The sequence below is a fragment of the Macaca mulatta genome, chromosome 6, assembly GCF_049350105.2.
Source record: "Macaca mulatta isolate MMU2019108-1 chromosome 6, T2T-MMU8v2.0, whole genome shotgun sequence".
NCBI lineage: Eukaryota > Metazoa > Chordata > Mammalia > Primates > Cercopithecidae > Macaca > Macaca mulatta.
In genome coordinates, this window is record NC_133411.1 from 85,578,718 (window position 1) to 85,596,940 (window position 18,223).

The 18,223-nt window shown below is 44.2% G+C and overlaps 1 protein-coding gene and 1 non-coding gene across 8 annotated transcripts in view; one reads left to right on the forward strand and one right to left on the reverse strand.

Moving 5' to 3' along the window:
• LOC144341459 (uncharacterized) overlaps nucleotides 1-18,223 on the reverse strand; it is a 112,626-nt gene that overhangs the window by 93,576 nt on the left and 827 nt on the right. The window lies entirely within an intron of this gene.
• Nucleotides 2,313-2,444, forward strand: LOC114679159 (small nucleolar RNA SNORA18). The gene has a single exon (XR_003730837.2). It is a non-coding gene; the product is annotated as a small nucleolar RNA SNORA18 (small nucleolar RNA).

The following is an 18,223-nucleotide window of genomic DNA, read 5'->3' on the forward strand; positions in this document are numbered from 1 at the left end:
AGTGAGACACCGTCTCAAAAAAAAAAAGGAAAAAGAAAAGAAAAAAAAATTAGCCAGGCATGCTGGTGTGTGCCTGCAGTCCTAATTGCTCCAGGAGACTGAGATGGGAGGACTGTTTGAGGCCAGGTGGTTGAGGCTGCAGTGAGCTATGATCATGTCCACTCACTCTAGCCTGGGTGACAGAGGACCTGTCCCAAAAATAAAAAAAAGAAAGAAAAATATTTTTACCACGTAAGTCTCCATATAAGTATAGATCCATAAATAATATCGAATATCATTTTATTTTTAAAACTGAAAGAAATAGCATCATAATGTATATACCATACTGCAACTTTTTTTCATGTAACATTACTTTTGAAATACGTCCAGGTGTTTTTTGTTTTGTTTTGTTTTTTGTTTTGAGACAGAGTTTCACTCTTGTTGCTCAGGCTGGAGTGCAATGGTACCATCTCAGTTCACCGCAACTTTTGCCTCCCGAGTTCAAGCGATTCTCCTGCCTCAGCCTCCCAAGTAGCTGGGATTACAGGCATGCACCACCACACCTGGTTAATTTTGTATTTTTAGTAGAGGGGTTTCTCCATTTTGGTCAGGCTGGTCTCGAACTCCCGACCTCCAGTGATCTGCCTGCCTCGGCCTCCCAAAGTGCTGGGATTACAGGCATGAGCCACCATGACCGGCCACATCCATGTTAACAAATGTAGTTGTAATTAATCGTGTTTTAATGGCCTCTTGGTTTTTTTGTTATTTTTTTTAAATAGAGACTGGGTTTCGTCATGTTGCCCAGGCTAGTCTCAAACACCTGGGCTCAAGCAATTTGCTTGCCTTGGACTCCCAAAGTGCTAGGATTATGAGTGTGACCCACCACACCCCAGCCTTGTTTTTTTGCTGTTGTTGTTTGGTCGGTTGGTTGGTTTTTTGTTTGTTTTTTTGTGACGGAGTCTTGCTCTGTCACCCTGGCTGGAGCACAGTGGCGTGATCTTAGCTCACTGCAAGCACCTCCTCCTGGGTTCAAGCAATTCTCCCTGCATCAGCCTCCCGAGTAGCTGGGATTACAGGCGTCTGTCACCACACACGCCTAATATTTATTTAGCAGAGACAGGGTGTCGCCATATTGGTTAGTTAGACTGGTCTCAAACTCCTGACCTCAGGTGATCTGCCCTCCTCGGCCTACCAAAGTGCTGGGATTACAGGCATGAGCCACCACTCCGGCCTGTTTTTTAATTATTAATTTTATTATGGAGTACTTTTAAAATGCAATAAATAAACTATTATAATGAATACTGAGGTACTCAACACCCAATTTCATTATCTATTATCATTGTGCTATGTAGTGCCATATTAATTCAGATTTTATTGTTTTTTTTCTCTTTCCCCAAATACAGATTTTGTTTTTAAAGAAACAACACTTATACAGTTGTGGCCTCCTGAATCCCTTACCCTGAGCCTAGTCCTCACCCCTCCTTTGTAGACACTATGAGGAATTCAGTGTTTAAAATTTGTTTTTGGTCGGGGATGGTGGCTCAGGCCTGTAATCCCAGCACTTTGGGAGGCTGAGGCGGGCGCCCAGGTTGGAGTACAGTGGCGTGATCTCAGCTCACTGCAACCTTCACCTCCCGGGTTCAAGTGATCCTCCTGCCTCGGCCTCCCAAGTAGCTGGGATTACAGGCACACACCAACAAGCCCGGCTAATTTTTTTGTATTTTTAGTAGAGATGGGGTTTCACCATGTTGGCCAGGTTGGTCTCAAACTCCTGACCTCATGATCTGCCCACCTCTGCCTCCCAAAGTGCTGGGATTACAGGTTTGAGCCACTACACCCAGTCTCAGTATTTAAAATTTCTATGAATATTTTTATACTTTTCCTACATATTTTTGATCTATAAACAATATATAGTTATGCTTCAAATGTTTTAAAATTTTATAGAAATAATATATATACTTATTATTTTTTTGAGATGGGGTCTCCCTGTGTTTCCCAGGCTTGTCTCAAACTCCTGAGTTCAAGGGATCCTCCCTCCTCAGCCCCCCAAAAGTGTTGAGATTACAGGCATGAGCCACCATGCCCGGCCTACATGCTTTTTTCTGTTTGTGTTTTTTTATTTTTTATTTTTGTCACTTAACATCATGTTTCTGAGAATTAGCCATGTTGAAAGATGGTAAATTTAGTTTTTCACAGATGTCATATTAGTTCATTCATTTTCATTTCTGTATTTTTTTATTGTAGGGACTATCCTACATACATTTATAGATTACTATATGATGGAGATTGAGGTTGTTTCCAGATTTTTACTATCATAGATAATATTACTATTGGTCGAAGTCTATTCCAACGGGGCTTTTCCTGTAGCTGCATGTCGCTGGAAACTCCTCGTAGACTAACTCTGTGGTTTTGCTTTACTCGCAGGACTATTTGTTAGATCTGCGGGAAGGAACTACAAGACAGTTGCTAAAATTATGAAAGATCTAATAATTTATCTTTTACTGTAGATACTGGCATATTCCACAGATCCGTACTATTATTCTTGAGTGTGATAGCTTAGAAATGAGTATGATTGAACGCATTCATGTTTAGAGAGGGTATCAAATTGAGAACCAGGTAGATCCACCTACTCTAAAAATGAATCTAAAGTAAATTGATTATAGAAATTAGATCCCAAAGATTATTGATTTTTCCATAGGTGAATTTTGAAGTCTTCGTGAATATATCCATATTAAAAGGAGATGAAAGAAGCCAAAATAAAATAATTATGGGCTGACAGGATAACTGGATTAAGCATCAGTTCTATTAAAAAGGGTTAATTTGAAGATAAATCTATTGAAGATAACTTTTGACTCCAACTCTTTAGAGCAACTAAAGGGAACTTGATGGACAGTGGAAGGAATCTCAACATGAAATTTCTTGAATAAAAATTTATTGACTTAATAATAATAATATTATGAACCTTACGGCAGACACGGAGAGGCACAGCCCAGATCCTCTTTCAAGGAAAGGTTTGCTGCCTCAACTGCTGAGAGTGCTGTCAGTGTACAACGTTCATTCAGCTTTCAGTCCCTTTACAGAATCATTTCAGTTTCACCCAAGGTTGACCCTTCCAAGGACAACCCACATCCCACGACTGGGCGAATGCATAAACACCTGATCCACTGTAGGAGCAACTTAGCTCCATAGCTCCCCATGGAGTCAGGACTATTGGGTCCCCATCACGGCATGATGTCTTCATCTTCCCTCTCTGCTCCCTCCCATTGTTTTCCACAAAGGGCACACCCTAGTAAACAACCTGCGCATTAAATTCTATCAACATTAACAGACTAATGAAGAAAAATATGATTATCTCAATATATGCTACAAGCTACTCTGTGGGAGAGAGAGGCCATATGGAGGAGCACGTAAGCCCCAGACACGTGAGTGGAGAAGCCATATTGGACATCCAGCCTGGTCAAGCCCCAAGTGAGAACCACCCAAGCAAGCCCAGAACCACCAAGTAAGCCCTATAGAGACAAGAGAGGTAATAATAAATTATTGTTTTTGCATCACTTTAAATCTTAGAATGGCTTGTTACAAAGTAGTAGTATGAGAACCACAGAATAGAAGAAAACGGCCTATGGCAAAACCCCATCTCTACAAAAATTACAAAGATTAGCCAGGCATGGTGGTGCACACCTGTAGTCCTAGCTACTAGGAAGGCTGAGGTGGGAGGATTGATTGACCCGGGAGGTTGAGGCTTCAGTGGGCTATGCTCGCGCCATTACACTCCAGCCTGGAAGACAGAGTGAGACACTGTCTCAACAACAAAAAAAGGATAGAAGAAAACTTTCTGGCCAGGTGTGGTGGCTCATGCCTGTAATCCCACACTTTGGGAGGCCGAGGTGGGTGGATCACTTGAGGCCAAGAGTTCCACACCAGCCTGGGCAACATGGGGAAAACCTGCCTCTACAAAAAAAAAAAAAAAAGTAGAAAACTTATATAATAACATATAGCTACGAAAAGCTATCTATGACAAGTACCTTAAGAATGATAAATTTGTAGAACTATTTTCATGACTGTCCAGAAGATTACTAATAAAAACCAGAAGTGTTCCTAATCAACACTGTATTAGAGGCTTTTGCTATAACACCTGGGGGCAGAATGATACCTCCTGCATCACAAGTTATACATGTGCTTATCGCTGATACCTGTGAATATGTAAGTTAATTAGCAAAGGGAGAAAGGAGAATGAAGGTTACAGATGGCATTCAGATTGCTAATCATCTGACCTTAAAATAGATTATCCATGGCTACTCTGGGCACATTGCCTATGGGGTAGCCCTTCTCTGCAAGGAGCAGTACCTCTGCTGTTATGTGGGTCACTTGAGGTCAGGAGTTTGAGACAGACCTGGCCAACATGGCTAAACCCCATCTCTACTAAAAATACAAAAATTATCCAGGTGTGGTAGTGCATGCCTGTAATCCCAGCTTCTCAGGAGGCTAAGTAAGGCAGGAGAATCGCTTGAACCTAGGAGGCAGAGGTTGCAGTGAGCCAAGACTGCACCGTTGCATTCCAGCCTGGGTGATGGAGTGAGACTCTGTTTAAAAAAAATAATAAAAATTAAAAATAAAGGCAAACAAAAACAGAGCATCCTGGACTATCCAGGTGGGACTAATGTAATCACAGAGTCCTTAAAAATGGAATAGGGAGGCAGAAGTCAAGAGTCAGAGAAAGAGATGTGGTAATAGAAGTAGGATCTGTCCCTGAGAAAGACTGATGTACTGAGAAAAGAACTTCACCCACTGTTGCTGGCTTGAAGGAGGGAGGAAGGAGGCCACAGCCTGGAAATGTGGGGAGCATCTCAAAGCTAGAGAGAGCATGGAAATGGATTCTGCTCTAGAGCCTCCAGAAGGAATGCAGCCCTTCAGACACCTTGGTTTTAGCCCAGCAAGGCTCATTTCAGGCTTCTGACCTCTTGAACTTTAAAAAGTTTGAGTTTTAAGTCTTTAAGTTTGTGGTAATTTGTTAAAGCAGCTATAAAACTCTAACTCAAAACCATGTATGTATATATTGGTCAGGTGCCGTGACTCATGCCTGTAATCCCAGCACTTTCGGAGGGCGAGGCGGGCGGATTACTTGAGGTCAGGAGTTCAAAACCAGCCTGACCAACATGGTGAAACCCTGTATCTACTAAAAATACAAAAACTAGCTGGGCATGGTGGTGGGCACCTGTAATCCCAGCTACTTGGGAAACTGAGGCAGGAGAACCATTTGAACCCGGGAGGCAGAGCTTGCAGTGAGCTGGGATCGCACCACCACACATCAGCCCGGGCAGCAGAGCGAGACTCCATCTTAAAAATAAAAAGTACCATAAATATATTGTAATATGATATATATAAGGGATATAATGATTTAAAAGTAAGACAAAATGTGCATATGGGGATGTGTATATTATTCTTTTTCTCAAAAATACTTTTTAGAAATGCAGTTATTGTTCTAGGTTCTGTAATTGCCAGACAGGTTCTTCTTGCCCACTGCACAGATAAAATGAATTCACTGCAGTAGAGCAAGAGTTTAATTGACATGAGACCAACCACATGGGAGAACTGGGGTTATCACTCAAATCAGTCTCCCCAAAGGCTTGCAGGTTAGAGTTTTTATGGACGATTTGGTGACGGGGGGCTAGGGAATCGGTGCTGCTGATTGGTTGGAGATAGAAATCCCAGGGGTTTGAAAAATGGTCCTTGTGCTGAGTCGCCTCTGGATGGGGCCACAGAACCAGTTGAGTCACCCAGCCAGGTAGGACTGAGTCTGAAAAATCTCTCAAAAAACCCATCTTAGGTATTACAATAGTGATGTTATCTACAGGAGCAACTGGGGAAGTCACAAATCTTGTGACCTCTGACCACATGACTCCTGAGCTGTAACAGACTGTAAAGACTATACCTATCATGTGACCTCTGGCCACATGAATTCTGAGCAGTAAGAAATTAATAGAAACTACACCTACATTTTATCAGAGTTCACACCCCTCCCACAATCCTATTCTTGTGGCCTTTCATTAGTCTTACAAAGGCAGTTGTCAGTCCCTGAGCAAGGAGGGAGGGAGAGACTATCATCCTTGCTTTCAAGTTAAACTACAAATTTCTCCCAAAGTTAGCTTGGCCAATGCACTAGAATGACCAAGGACAGCTTGGAGGTCAGAAGCAAGACGAAGTCAACTATGTCAGATTCCTCTTACTGTCATAATTTTGCAAAGGTGCTTTCAGTTCTAAACCTTATTAAGTTATATTCAGATTTTTGACATTAGGTAAGATGAATAGAGAAAGGAGTACTACAAAGTGAGGAAGAACTCAAACTCCATTTATTATTTAGCTTAGAATTTGAAAAATTATTTCAAACAACGTAATAAAGCCACACTCTGAAAAATCTGCTTAGGAGATTCTGAAAGTCTATTTCTAAAAAAATGATTTGTGGTAATCCACTCAAACTGAAGTGAATTACTAGAATGTAAACACCACATTCCTATTCATATTTGTGTTCTCAATGTGTCATGAATCAGTGAATGAGTAGTACCAAATCTTTTTAAAGCACAGATGGTGTTTGTGGCAGCCATGAGAACGTTCCTTTCAGATCTCCCAGCATGATAGACTCAGGGCCCTGACTGATGCATTCAGAATCCACCACACTCCCCTAGGCTGCTCTCAGCCAATGACTGAGTGTGGCAGGGAGACAGGCAGGCCAGCTTCTGAGAGACTCAAAAGTCAGGTAACTTTGCCTTGAGGATTCCCCATTGGCCTAGTGAAAACTTTCTTAGACGGATTCTACTCTTAAGATGCTTTTTACTGAAATTTTCTTTCCTCTCCCTCTCCTTCATATGGGTCTGACCTGGATCATCCTTGCTCTGTTCTTGCTCCAGCTTCCTTCTCATTTTCCTCCATAGGCATTTGCCCCCAAAATTTCTTGCACATCTGATCCCATTTTTGTAATTGCTTCTTGGAGGATTTTTTTTTTTTTTTTTTTTTTTTTGAGATAGAGTTTCACTCTTGTTGCCCAGGCTGGAGTGCAATGGCACAATCTTGGCTCACCGCAACCTCCGACTCCCAGGTTCAAGCAATTCTCCTGCCTCAGCCTCCCAAGTAGCTGGAATTACAGGCATGCAGCACCACGCCTGGCTAATTTTGTATTTTTAGTAGAGATGGGGTTTCTCCATGTTGAGGCTGGTCTCAAACTCCTGACCTCAGGTGATCTGCCCGCCTCGGCCTCCCAAAGTGCTGGGATTACACGCGTGAGCCACTGCGCCTGGCCAATTTTTTTTTTTTTTTTTTTTTGAGACAGGGTCTGACTTTGTTGCCCAGGTTGTAGTGCAGTGGCACAATCTTGGCTCATTGCAGTCTCCACCTCCTGGGCTTAAGCCATCCTTACACCTCACCCTCCTGAGTACAGGAGTGAGCCAGGACTACAGGAGTGAGCCACCACGCCCAGTAATTTTTGTATTTTTTGTAGAGACATGGTTTCACCATGTTGGCCCGACTGGTCTTGAACTCCTGACCTCAAGTGATTCACTCGCCTCGGACTCCCAAAGTGCTGGGATTACAGGTACGAGCCACCACACCCAGCCTTTTTGGAGGCTCTTAGCTAACACAGTGGTTAAGTGTATAGATTTCAAAGGATTCCTTAGATAGGTCATTAAAAACAGGCAGATATTAGGATATGCTCAAAGATTTAGCTGCAAGGATGTAAGTGATAACAACTTAAATGTTCTTCTGAAGGGACTGATAAGGTAAATTATTGTGTAAATACACAATGGAATTTTATTTTATTTTATTTTTATTATTATTATTTTTTTTTTTTTAAGAAGGAGCTAGGCCGGGGGCGGTGGCTCAAGCCTGTAATCCCAGCACTTTGGGAGGCCGAGACGGGCGGATCACAAGGTCAGGAGATCGAGACCATCCTAGCTAACGCTGTGAAACCCCGTCTCTACTAAAAAAATACAAAAAACTAGCCGGGTGAGGTGGCGGGCGCCTGTACTCCCAGCTACTCGGGAGGCTGAGGCAGGAGAATGGCATAAACCCGGGAGGCGGAGCTTGCACTGAGCCGAGATCCCGCCACTGCACTTCAGCCTAGGCGACAGAGCGAGACTCCGTCTCAAAAAAAAAAAAGAAGGAGCCTCGCTCTGTCACCCAGGCTGGAGTGCAGTGGCGCAATCATGGCTCACTGCAAGCTCCGCCTCCCGGGTTTATGCCATTCTCCTGCCTCAGCCTCCCGAGTAGCTGGGAGTACAGGCGCCCGCCACCTCACCCGGCTAGTTTTTTGTTTGTTTGTTTTTTTTTTTTTTTTTTTTTTGAGAGGGAGTCTCGCTCTGTCGCCCAGGCTGGAGTGCAGTGGCCTGATCTCAGCTCACTGCAAGCTCCGCCTCCCGGGTTCACGCCATTCTCCTGCCTCAGCCTCCCGAGTAGCTGGGACTACAGGCGCCCGCCACCTCGCCCGGCTAGTTTTTTGTAGTTTTAGTAGAGACGGGGTTTCACTGTGTTCACCAGGATGGTCTCGATCTCCTGACCTCGTGATCCACCCGTCTCGGCCTCCCAAAGTGCTGGGATTACAGGCTTGAGCCACCGCGCCCGGCCGTTTTTTGTATTTTTTTAGTAGAGATGGGGTTTCACCATGTTAGCCAGGATGGTCTCGATCTCCTGACTTCGTGACCCACCCTCCTCAGCCTCCCAAAGTGCTGGGATTACAGGCGTGAGCCTGGCTCAATGGAATTTTAATAAGATAATACTAAAGGTGAATTTAATTTTCTTTTTCTAGAGATGGTCTCATTATGTTCCCCAAGCTGGTCTCTTTCAAACTCCTGGGCGAAAGCAATCCTCCACCATGACCTCCTGAAGTGCTGGGATTACAGCTATAAACCACTGTGCCCAGCTCTGAATATTTGTTAGTATCTTCAACAACCATTGTAAAAAAATAGTTTATTTACTTATTTATGTTATAAGACAGCTTCCTGAGCCAGAAGAGCAGGTTCAGAGAGACTCCTGAAAAAGATAATTTACAGACTAAGGATTTACAGTGGTATCTCATTTTTGCAAATGAGCCTAGAAGCCCAGAAAATGGTATAAAAAGACATACACTAAAGTTTTAAAAGTGGTTGTCTCTAGGTAGTATTTAAAGTTTCTTGGCCAGGTGCATGGCTCACACCTATAATCCTAGCGCTTTGGGAGGTGAGGCGGGTGGATTGCCTGAGCTTAGGAGTTTGAGACCAGACTGGGTAACACAGTGAAACCCCATCTCTACTAAAATACGAAAAATTAGACGGGCACGGCAGTGTGCACTTGTAGTCCCAGCTACTCAGGAGGCTGAGGCAGGAACTGCTAGAACCTGGAAGGCAGAGGTTGCAGCGAGCCGTGATTGCACCACTGCACTCCAGCCTGGGCGACAGAGCGAGACTCCGTCTCTTAAAAAAGAAAAAAAGAAAAAGAAAAAGTTTGTTGCTTTGGTTTATCTATAGTTTTAAATTGGTCTACAGTGAACATGCATTGCATCTGTTATAACACTAAAAGTCATTATTTTTTTGCAACCTTCACCTCCCGGGCTCCAGCAATCCTCCTGCCTCATCCTCCCAAGCAGCTGGGAATACAGGTATACACCATAATGCCTGGCTAATTTTTGTATTTTTGGTAGAGATGGAGGTTTCTTTGTGCTGCCTAGGTTGGACTTGAACTCCTGGACTCAACGGATCCGCCCACCTCGGCCTCCCATAGTGCTGGGATTACAGGCGTAAACCGCCACATCCAGCTAGTCTTTAATTAAGCATAATGCTCTTAGGCACTGTTAAACTTTAGAATAGTCCAGGTTGGCTGGGCACAGTGACTCACACCAATAATCCCAGCACTTAGGGAGGCTGAGGTGGGAGGATCGCTTGAGCCCAGGAGTTGGAGACCAGACTGGGCAACATAGGATAACTCGTATCTACAAAAAATAAAAAATTAGCTGGGTATGGTGGCACGCACCTACAGGTAGTCCCAGCTACTCCAGAGGCTAAGATGGCAGAATCGATTGAGCCTGGGAGGGCGTGACTGCAGTGAGCCGAGACTGCACCACTGCACTCCAGCCTGAGCAACAGAGCAAGACTCTGTCTCAAAATAAGTAAGTTAATTAAATAAAATAAAACTCCAGTGCTGATCAGTAGTGGGATCCAACCTGCAAATAGCTGCTGCACTCCAGCCTGGGCAAAATAGTGAGACCCAAGAATACAAAAATAAAAATAATAAAACTTTAAAATTTGTTAGATGTAAACTTTGTTCACTTTCTCAACTGTCTTCAATTGCCCTACTTTCCGAAGGCACTGCCTGTATTCCAGAGCACCCCAGCACTGCTGCCCTTGCAGAGGTCAGTGGCCTGCATGCCCCACTTTGTCGAACCTCTCTGTGCTAAGTCACCCTCCATTTCTAGGTTGGCTGAAATGCCACACTGGACCACAGACTCTGGCTTCCTGAAAGGCTGGATGAGGCAACATGGAAGTGTGAACTCCCTGTGGGGTGAAACTTGACTCTGAGGAAAGCAGAGAGGAAGGAGTCAGGCAGACACACTCCCTCCTCTTTCCATTTACTCCACTGAGTACGATTTCCTCTTGTGTCCCTTCTGGGAAAACCCCCCTTGCTGAGGAAGAACATGTGCAGAGTGAACTACCATGTCTCCCAAAGTGGTGCCAGGTCTCTCAGGCATCACTGTGCAGAGCTTCCCAACTTTCCTCAAATCATTTCTTTCCTTTTCCTCTCTAGCCACTCGGGAGTTGAAAATAAGGATAACTGACCATAAATGACATAATGTAAAATACCAAAAAGCATACTCATAGCAGATCAGGACATGAACTGCTCAAATCCCCCTTCAAGAAAGTATTTGCTACCGAACTGCAAGGAGTGAGGCTGCATCCAGGGGATAATGAAACTTGCTACCAGGGTACTCCTAGAAGCCTGAAAAAAGCAATGGCCCTCACAGAGACTATTAAAATGCTTCCCATGGAATAGGGAAGAGAAAGGGAGTAAAAGGCTCAGGAAGTGGGAATGCTGGAATGGATAAATTACACGGGGCAAAATAAGGAGTAATGTTCTCCAGGAAAGCTCAAAGGACACATATTTACCAAGAGCACTAGTAATGTGACGGTGGGAGGGGCCCCAGCATGGTGATGAGTTCAGTGTGGCTCTCCTCCACAGGCCAGGGTTAATGGTCAGTGAAGCAGTCATATAATTTGGCTTACAAATAGCAACGACGATGAAAAGACCTGCAATAGAGGCCAGGTGTTACCATTTCACCATCAAAATCCAGAGGGTCACAATGTCCACAGTTATGGTTAATGGAAAACAACATCCCTAGGAGCAGAAGAGCTGGGCAGCCAACAGGCACGGCTTAATGTACTGATCAAAACAGAGCAAGAGTAGATGAGCAGGAGGCTGAGGGCAGTTACCCAAAAGGATCTCTCTTGCCCAGTTTCTGCACCTAAATCAGTTTTCAGATCTAGTGGCCATTGCTTTAAGACATGGCCAGATCCCAGTACCAAGAACCCTGCAATACATAGTGATTTCTCCAGTTCTTCTGTGGAAGACGTGAGTGATTGCTCACTGGAGTGAGGGATTTACTCCAACATTCCAAGGACTTCTGGAGACAGGGTCCAAGTTGACACAGATACCCAATGACTGGAAACATCATCATGGGCTGTGTTAGAGTGGGGGCCTACAGGGGCCAGTAAGTGAAGCCCTGGCCCAAGAGTGAGTCCAGTGGTCTATGAAATCACCTGGTGAATATTTCCCTGGTCCCCAAATATCTCATTGGGATTGACACTGTGGCAGAGTAACCCACAGGCTGTACCTGTTGGTGGGGACTATTACAGTGGGGAAGTTCTGGTAGAAGCCTCCCAAACTGCCTCCCTCCCACCAAGATAGTGAATCCAAACCAGTATAATCCTGGAGAGGGATGGCAGAAATTAGGGCCACTCTTAAAGATGCAGGCATGCTGGTCCCTGTCCTACCTCTGTTTAATTTGCTGGTCTGGTCCTTGCAAAAACCAGACAGATCCTGGAGACTAATGTTCAACCAAGAAATAGACCTGATCACAGCTGCTAGGCTAGATGTGGTATCTTTGCTAAAACAGATAATACAATTGCTGGTACACAGTATGCAGCCACTGATTTGGCAAATGTGTTCTTTTCTATCAGTTAGGAAAGAAGATCAGCAACAATGTGCTCCAGGGCCATGTTAACTTTTGACCATCTGTCATAATATAGCCTGAAGACATTGGGACCATCTGGACAAACTGCAGAATATCATGTTGATTCATTCATTACAATGATGACATCACGCTGATGAGGCCAGGGTAAGTAAGAGACTACTAACATGCTGGAAATGCTGGTAAGGCACATGCACTCTAGAGCGAGATAAACCGTAAAAAAAATTAGCTACTTGCTACCTCCGTAAAGTTTCTGCACATCCTGTGGTCAGGACATTCCCTTAAGAGTAAAGAACAGGCCTCTGTGTTGTTGCCACTGCCATTGTTGTCATGGTGGTTGCGCTGAGCTCTGTGGTTTCTAGAGCCGGCTATGTCCCCTCCCTGCCACCACCCTGACGTGGATGTTCAAGAAGAACCACTTGCTAGAAAACAGATGCATGAGGTTCCTGAAGATCAGAGTGAAACAACCTGACCGGGTTCCGGTGATTGTGGAAGAAAAAGGTCTCAGGCTCTCAGTGTGTTGACACTGACAAACAGAAGAACTTGGTTCCATCTGACAGCCATTCAGTTCCATCTGTGGCTCAGTTCATGTGGATCATCAGGAAAAGGATCCATCTTCCTTCTGAAAAGGCATCTTCTGTTTGTGGATAAAACAGTCCAGCCTGGCGGGACACGGTGGCTCATGCCTGTAATCCCAGCACTTTGGGAGGCTGAGGCAGCCGGATCACCTGAGGTCGGGAGTTCGAGATCAGCCTGACCAATATGGAGAAACCCAGTCTCTACTAAAAATACAAAAAATTGGCTGGGCGTGGTGGCGCATGCCTGTAATCCCAGCTACTCGGGAGGCTGAGGCAGGAGAATCGTTTGAACCTGGGAGGCGGAGGTTGCAGTGAGCCGAGATTGTGCCATTGCGCTCCAGCCTGGGCAACAAGAGCGGAACTCCATCTCAAAAAATAAACAAACAAACAAAAAACAGTCCAGCCTAACTATAGGAGAATTTTACTAGAAGGAAAAAGATACAGATGGAATCTCGTATGTGGCCTCCAGTGGGGAGAACACTTTTGGTTTCCGAGGGCCATTGCTGGGCTAGGTGTACCCTTATTGCTTGTGTATCTTGTAAATGCCCTAGCACCTTGGTAAGCCAAGGCAGGAGGACGGCTTGAACTCAGGGGTTCGGAACCAGCCTGGGCAACATAAGGAGACAGCCATCGCTACAAAAAAATAAATGAGTTGAGCATTGTGGTGCATACCCATGGTCCCAAGCTACTCAGGATGTTGAGGTGGGAGGATTGCTTGAGCCCAGGAGGTAGATGCTGCAGTAAGCCGAGATTGCACCACTGCACTCCAGCCTGGGTGACAGAGCAAGATTCTGTCTTAAACAAACAAACAAACAAAAATTAAGAAGAAAAGAGGAAAAAGAGTACCAGTTGTGGCTGTGAGATTAACTATGGCTATGGAGGCTGTAGTTTGCCCTGATAACCTCCCTCTTTTGTTTTCCCTCAGGAAGAGAGGCCTACCAAAGACCTAGAGGAGATGCTTCCCACGTGTTTTTATGAAGTGGATCCGTGTGGCACACAAGGTAAACTGTGGCAGTTGTGGAGACATGTCAATTGGATCCCCCTTCTAGAAAGGAGCCACCCCCCAGCTGCAAGGAGTGTGGTAAGTGGACAGTCCCCACCTGTTAGTGTCTTCAGCGTCAGCTTCAGGTTTTTATCCTGTACTTTTCTCAGGGTGGTCTCCAGTCAATGACTGAGCAAGGCCTGGCTATATCCACCCAATGAGGAACTTCTTTTTTTTTGAGACAGAGTTTTGTTCTTATTGCCCAGGCTGGTGTGCAATGGTGTGATCTTGGCTCACTGCAACCTCCTCCTCCTGGGTTCAAGTGATTCTCCTGCCTCAGCCTCTCAAGTAGCTGGGATTACGCCTGGCTAAATTTGTATTTTTAGTAGAGATGGGTTTTATCCATGTTGGTCAGGCTGGTCTCGAACTCCTGACCTCAGGTGATCCACTCGCCTTGGCCTCCCAAAGTGCTGGGATTACAGGTATGAGCCACTGTGCCCAGCCATGAGGAACTTAATTAATCCCTGTTGGATTAGTCTGCCCGATTCTGCCTCTGCCCCTTCTCTTTCACAGGTGTCGCCTCCATACTTTTTTTTTTTTCTCTTTTTGAGACAGAGTCTCGCTCTGATGCCCAGGCTGGAGTGCAGTGGCACGATCTCGGCTCACTGCAACTTCCACCTCCAGGGTTCAAGCGATTCTTGTGCCTCAGCCTCCCAAGTAGTTGGGATTACGGGTGTGCACCACTATGCCTGGTTAATTTTTGTATTTTTAGTAGAGACAGGGTTTCACCATATTGGCCAGGCTGGTCTCAAACTTCTGATCTCATGTGACCGCCCACCTTAGCCTCCCAAACTGCTGGGATTGCAGGCATGAGCCACCGCGCCCAGCACCCCATACATTTTTTGCATTTCTAACTTCTCAGTGTCTGCTTCTGGGAGAATCTAACTGAGACACCAGTGGATTCGCAAACGGACCCTGGAACTGAAGTTGCTCCCTGCTCCCAACCCTGGGATATGTGACCTAACTAATCTGGACTGCTGTTTTCTCCTATATAAATTAAAGATGCTTATTCCTTTCATAGTTACATTTCATGGCTATTATGAGGTAAGAAAATGCTATATAATTTGAAAATCACTATGTAAATAAACTATTATAGTTTTTATGAAAAGTACTAAAGAGTTAAAGCGTTTCCTGAATTACCTAACGATGCACAATAGTTCTAAAAACTTCAAACAGAAAATAGTTTTAAGCCGTTTGAAGGCTGCTATGGTGTATGTGGGGTTTTTCTGTAGCTTTGCTTATTCCCAGGGATTAACTTACACACTGAGAGATCTTGCTTGGCAATCAGATACAGACCTAAATAAAGAATTGTAGAGTACTATAGTCACCTATCATGGGAATTTTGGTTTGTTTCTTTTCATTTCTAGGATAACAATTACTAAGAAAGCACAAACAAGAAACACTGAAACATCTCATTCAACAAAACACAGTGGCCAGTGTATTGAGAGGAAATACTTATCACCCGTGTAACCGTGAACCAATTTTCTGTAGCACTATTCTGATAAGATAAAATTTTATATCCATGAATAAATATAATTTCATGTTTTTACTCTTAATACCACTTAACAAAATATTATAATTTTAATATACATGTATATAAAATATTTCTTATAACATTGTTTATTTACATTTATTTATATATTTATTTTTGAGATGAAGTCTCGCTCTGTCGCCCAGGCTAGAGTGAAGTGGTGCAATCTCGGTTCACTGCCACCACTGACTCCCGGGTTCAAGTGATTCTCCTGCCTCAGCCTCCCGAGTAGCTGGGATTACCTGTGCCTGCCACCACGCCTGGTTAATTTTTTGTATTTTTAGCAGATATGGGGTTTCACCATGTTGGCCAGGCTGGTCTCGAATGGCTGACCTTTAGCTATCCACCCACCTCGGCCTCCCAAAGTGCTGGGATTACAGACGTGAGCCACCGCGCCTGGCCTATTTATTTAATTTGAAACAGAGTCTCACTCTGTTGCCCAGGCTGGACTGCAGTAGTGCGATCATGGCTCACTGCAGCCTTGAGCTCCTGGGCTCAAGCAATTCTCCCACCTCAGCCTCCCAAGTAGCTGGGACCACAGGTGCATACCGCCATGGACAGCTATTTATTTTATTTTATTTTATTTTTTATTTTTATTTTTTTGAGACGCAGTTTCGCTCTGTCGCCCAAGCTGGAGTGCAATTGTGCAATCTCTGCTCACCGCAACCTCTGCCTCCTGGGTTCAAGAGATTTTCCTGCCTCAGTATCCCAAGTAGCTGGGATTACAGGCATGGACCACCACACCTGGCTAATTCTGTACTTTTAGTAGGGACGGAGTTTCTCCATGTTGATCAGGCTGGTCTTGAACTCCCTACCTCAGGTGATTCGCCTGCCTCAGCCTCCCAAAGTGCTGGGATTACAGGCGTGAGCCACCGTGCGTGGCCTATTTTATTTTTTTGTAGAGACAGTGTCTCTCCATGTTGCCCAGGCTGGTCTTAAACTCTTGGGCTCAAGCAATTCACCCAAAGCATTTGGATTACAGGCGTGAGTCACTGTGTCCAGCCATCCAGCCAACATATTATTATTATTATTATTATAAATTTTTTTCAGACGGAGTTTCGCTGTTGTTGCCCAGGCACTGTAGTGCAACGGCACGATATCAGCTTACCGCAACCTTTGCCTCCCGGGTTCAAATGATCCTCCTGCCTCAGCCTCCCAAGTAGCTGGGATTACAGGTGCCTGCCATAACGCCTAGCTAATTTTTGTATGTTTAGTAGAGATGGGGTTTCACCATGTTAGCCAGGCTTGTCTCGAACTTCTGACCTTGTGATCCGCCCACCTCAGCCTCCCAAAGTGTTGGGATTACAGGCGTGAACCACCGCGCCCGGACTATTTTTTTAATAATTTTTATTTCTTTTTCTCATCCTCTGAACAGAACTTATAAACAAATTCTTTTAACATTCATTCTCTGTATTCACAATTATACATAAAGGGTTTGTGTCCGTAATGTTTTATCAGAAAAACTAACTTTTTGCGGTTGCTTTTTAGCAAAAAAGAAGAGAAAGTTTTCTATAATGTGCTACTGTTTGTTTAGCTGGTAATTCAAACCTTTTTTCTTTTCTCTTTTCTTTTTTGAGGTGGAGTCTCACTCTGTCGCCCAGGCTGGAGTGCAGGGCATGACCTCAGATCACAGCAACCTTTGCCTCCTGGGTTCAAACAATTCTCCTGCCTCAGCCTCCCAAGTAGCTGGGATTACAGGCGTGTGCCACACACCCAGCTAATTTTTGTATTTTTAGTAGAGTTGGGGGTTTCACCATGTTGTACAGGCTGGTCTTGAACTCCTGACGTCAAGTGATCCACCCAACTCAGCCTCCCAAAGTGCTGGGATTACAGACGTCAGTCACCATTCCCAGCCCCCTAATTCAGATTTGAAATGGCTTTTCTCTCCTTTTTGCCTTTCAAAACGTGTCTCTGACTTGCATTTGAGATTTGACACAAATTCACAGTTGTAAACTTTGAAAATCTGTGGTTTCACATAACAAACTGTACAAAATGTTAAAAACCTAACGGGCTCAGTGGCTCACGCCTGTAATCCCAGCAATTTGGGAGGCCAAGGCAGGAGGATCACCTGAGGTCAGGAGTTTGAGACCAGCTTGGCCAACATGAAGAAACACCATCTCTAATAAAAATACAAAAATTAGTCGGGCTTGGTGGTGTGTGCCTGTAATCCCAGCTACTTGGGAGGCTGAGGCCGGAGAATCAGTTGAACCTGGGAGGCGGAGGTGCAGTGAGCTGACATCGTGCCACTGTGCTCCAGCCTGAGCCACAGAGTGAGACTCTGTCTCAAAAATTTTTTGGGGGGGTTGTTTATTCAAATATCAGGACAATACTGAATCAAGTGTTGAAGCTTAGAGTTTTAAGATAGATAATACTGAGCTAAGTTTGAAGCTTAGTTCAGTACTGTTCTGTCATCTGAATAAACAGCTGTTTATTACTGAACCTAACAATACAAGACTAATTCGAACGGTTTTGTGTTTAGAAATGTGAATAAATGTAAAAGAATAACTAATTCCCGTTGTTCTTTACTACAGTGCACAATATCTGTGACTTGTATACTAATCGTAAAAAGAAAGCCAATAATATAAACTGGATTATAAAGTCTACTAATTTCAAGAATGTGTTTCATCATAGTTTAGTAAGAATAGCAGAGATTGATATGACTTTTTTTGTATATGCATTCTGGGAACTCCCATAATTGAATACAACTTCAAAAGGGCTAAAGCCCAGTGACCTCAAAACGAGGTTCACAGAAAAGTACATAATGATGAAACCTGAAGCAATAAAACACCAATGAACTGAAATGTAAACATTCTTGCTCTTAGGACATGGCATTTTCATTTTTCATTTTGTTTTGGACTGTTACTGGGCTGTCCTCAGACACCTTCCTT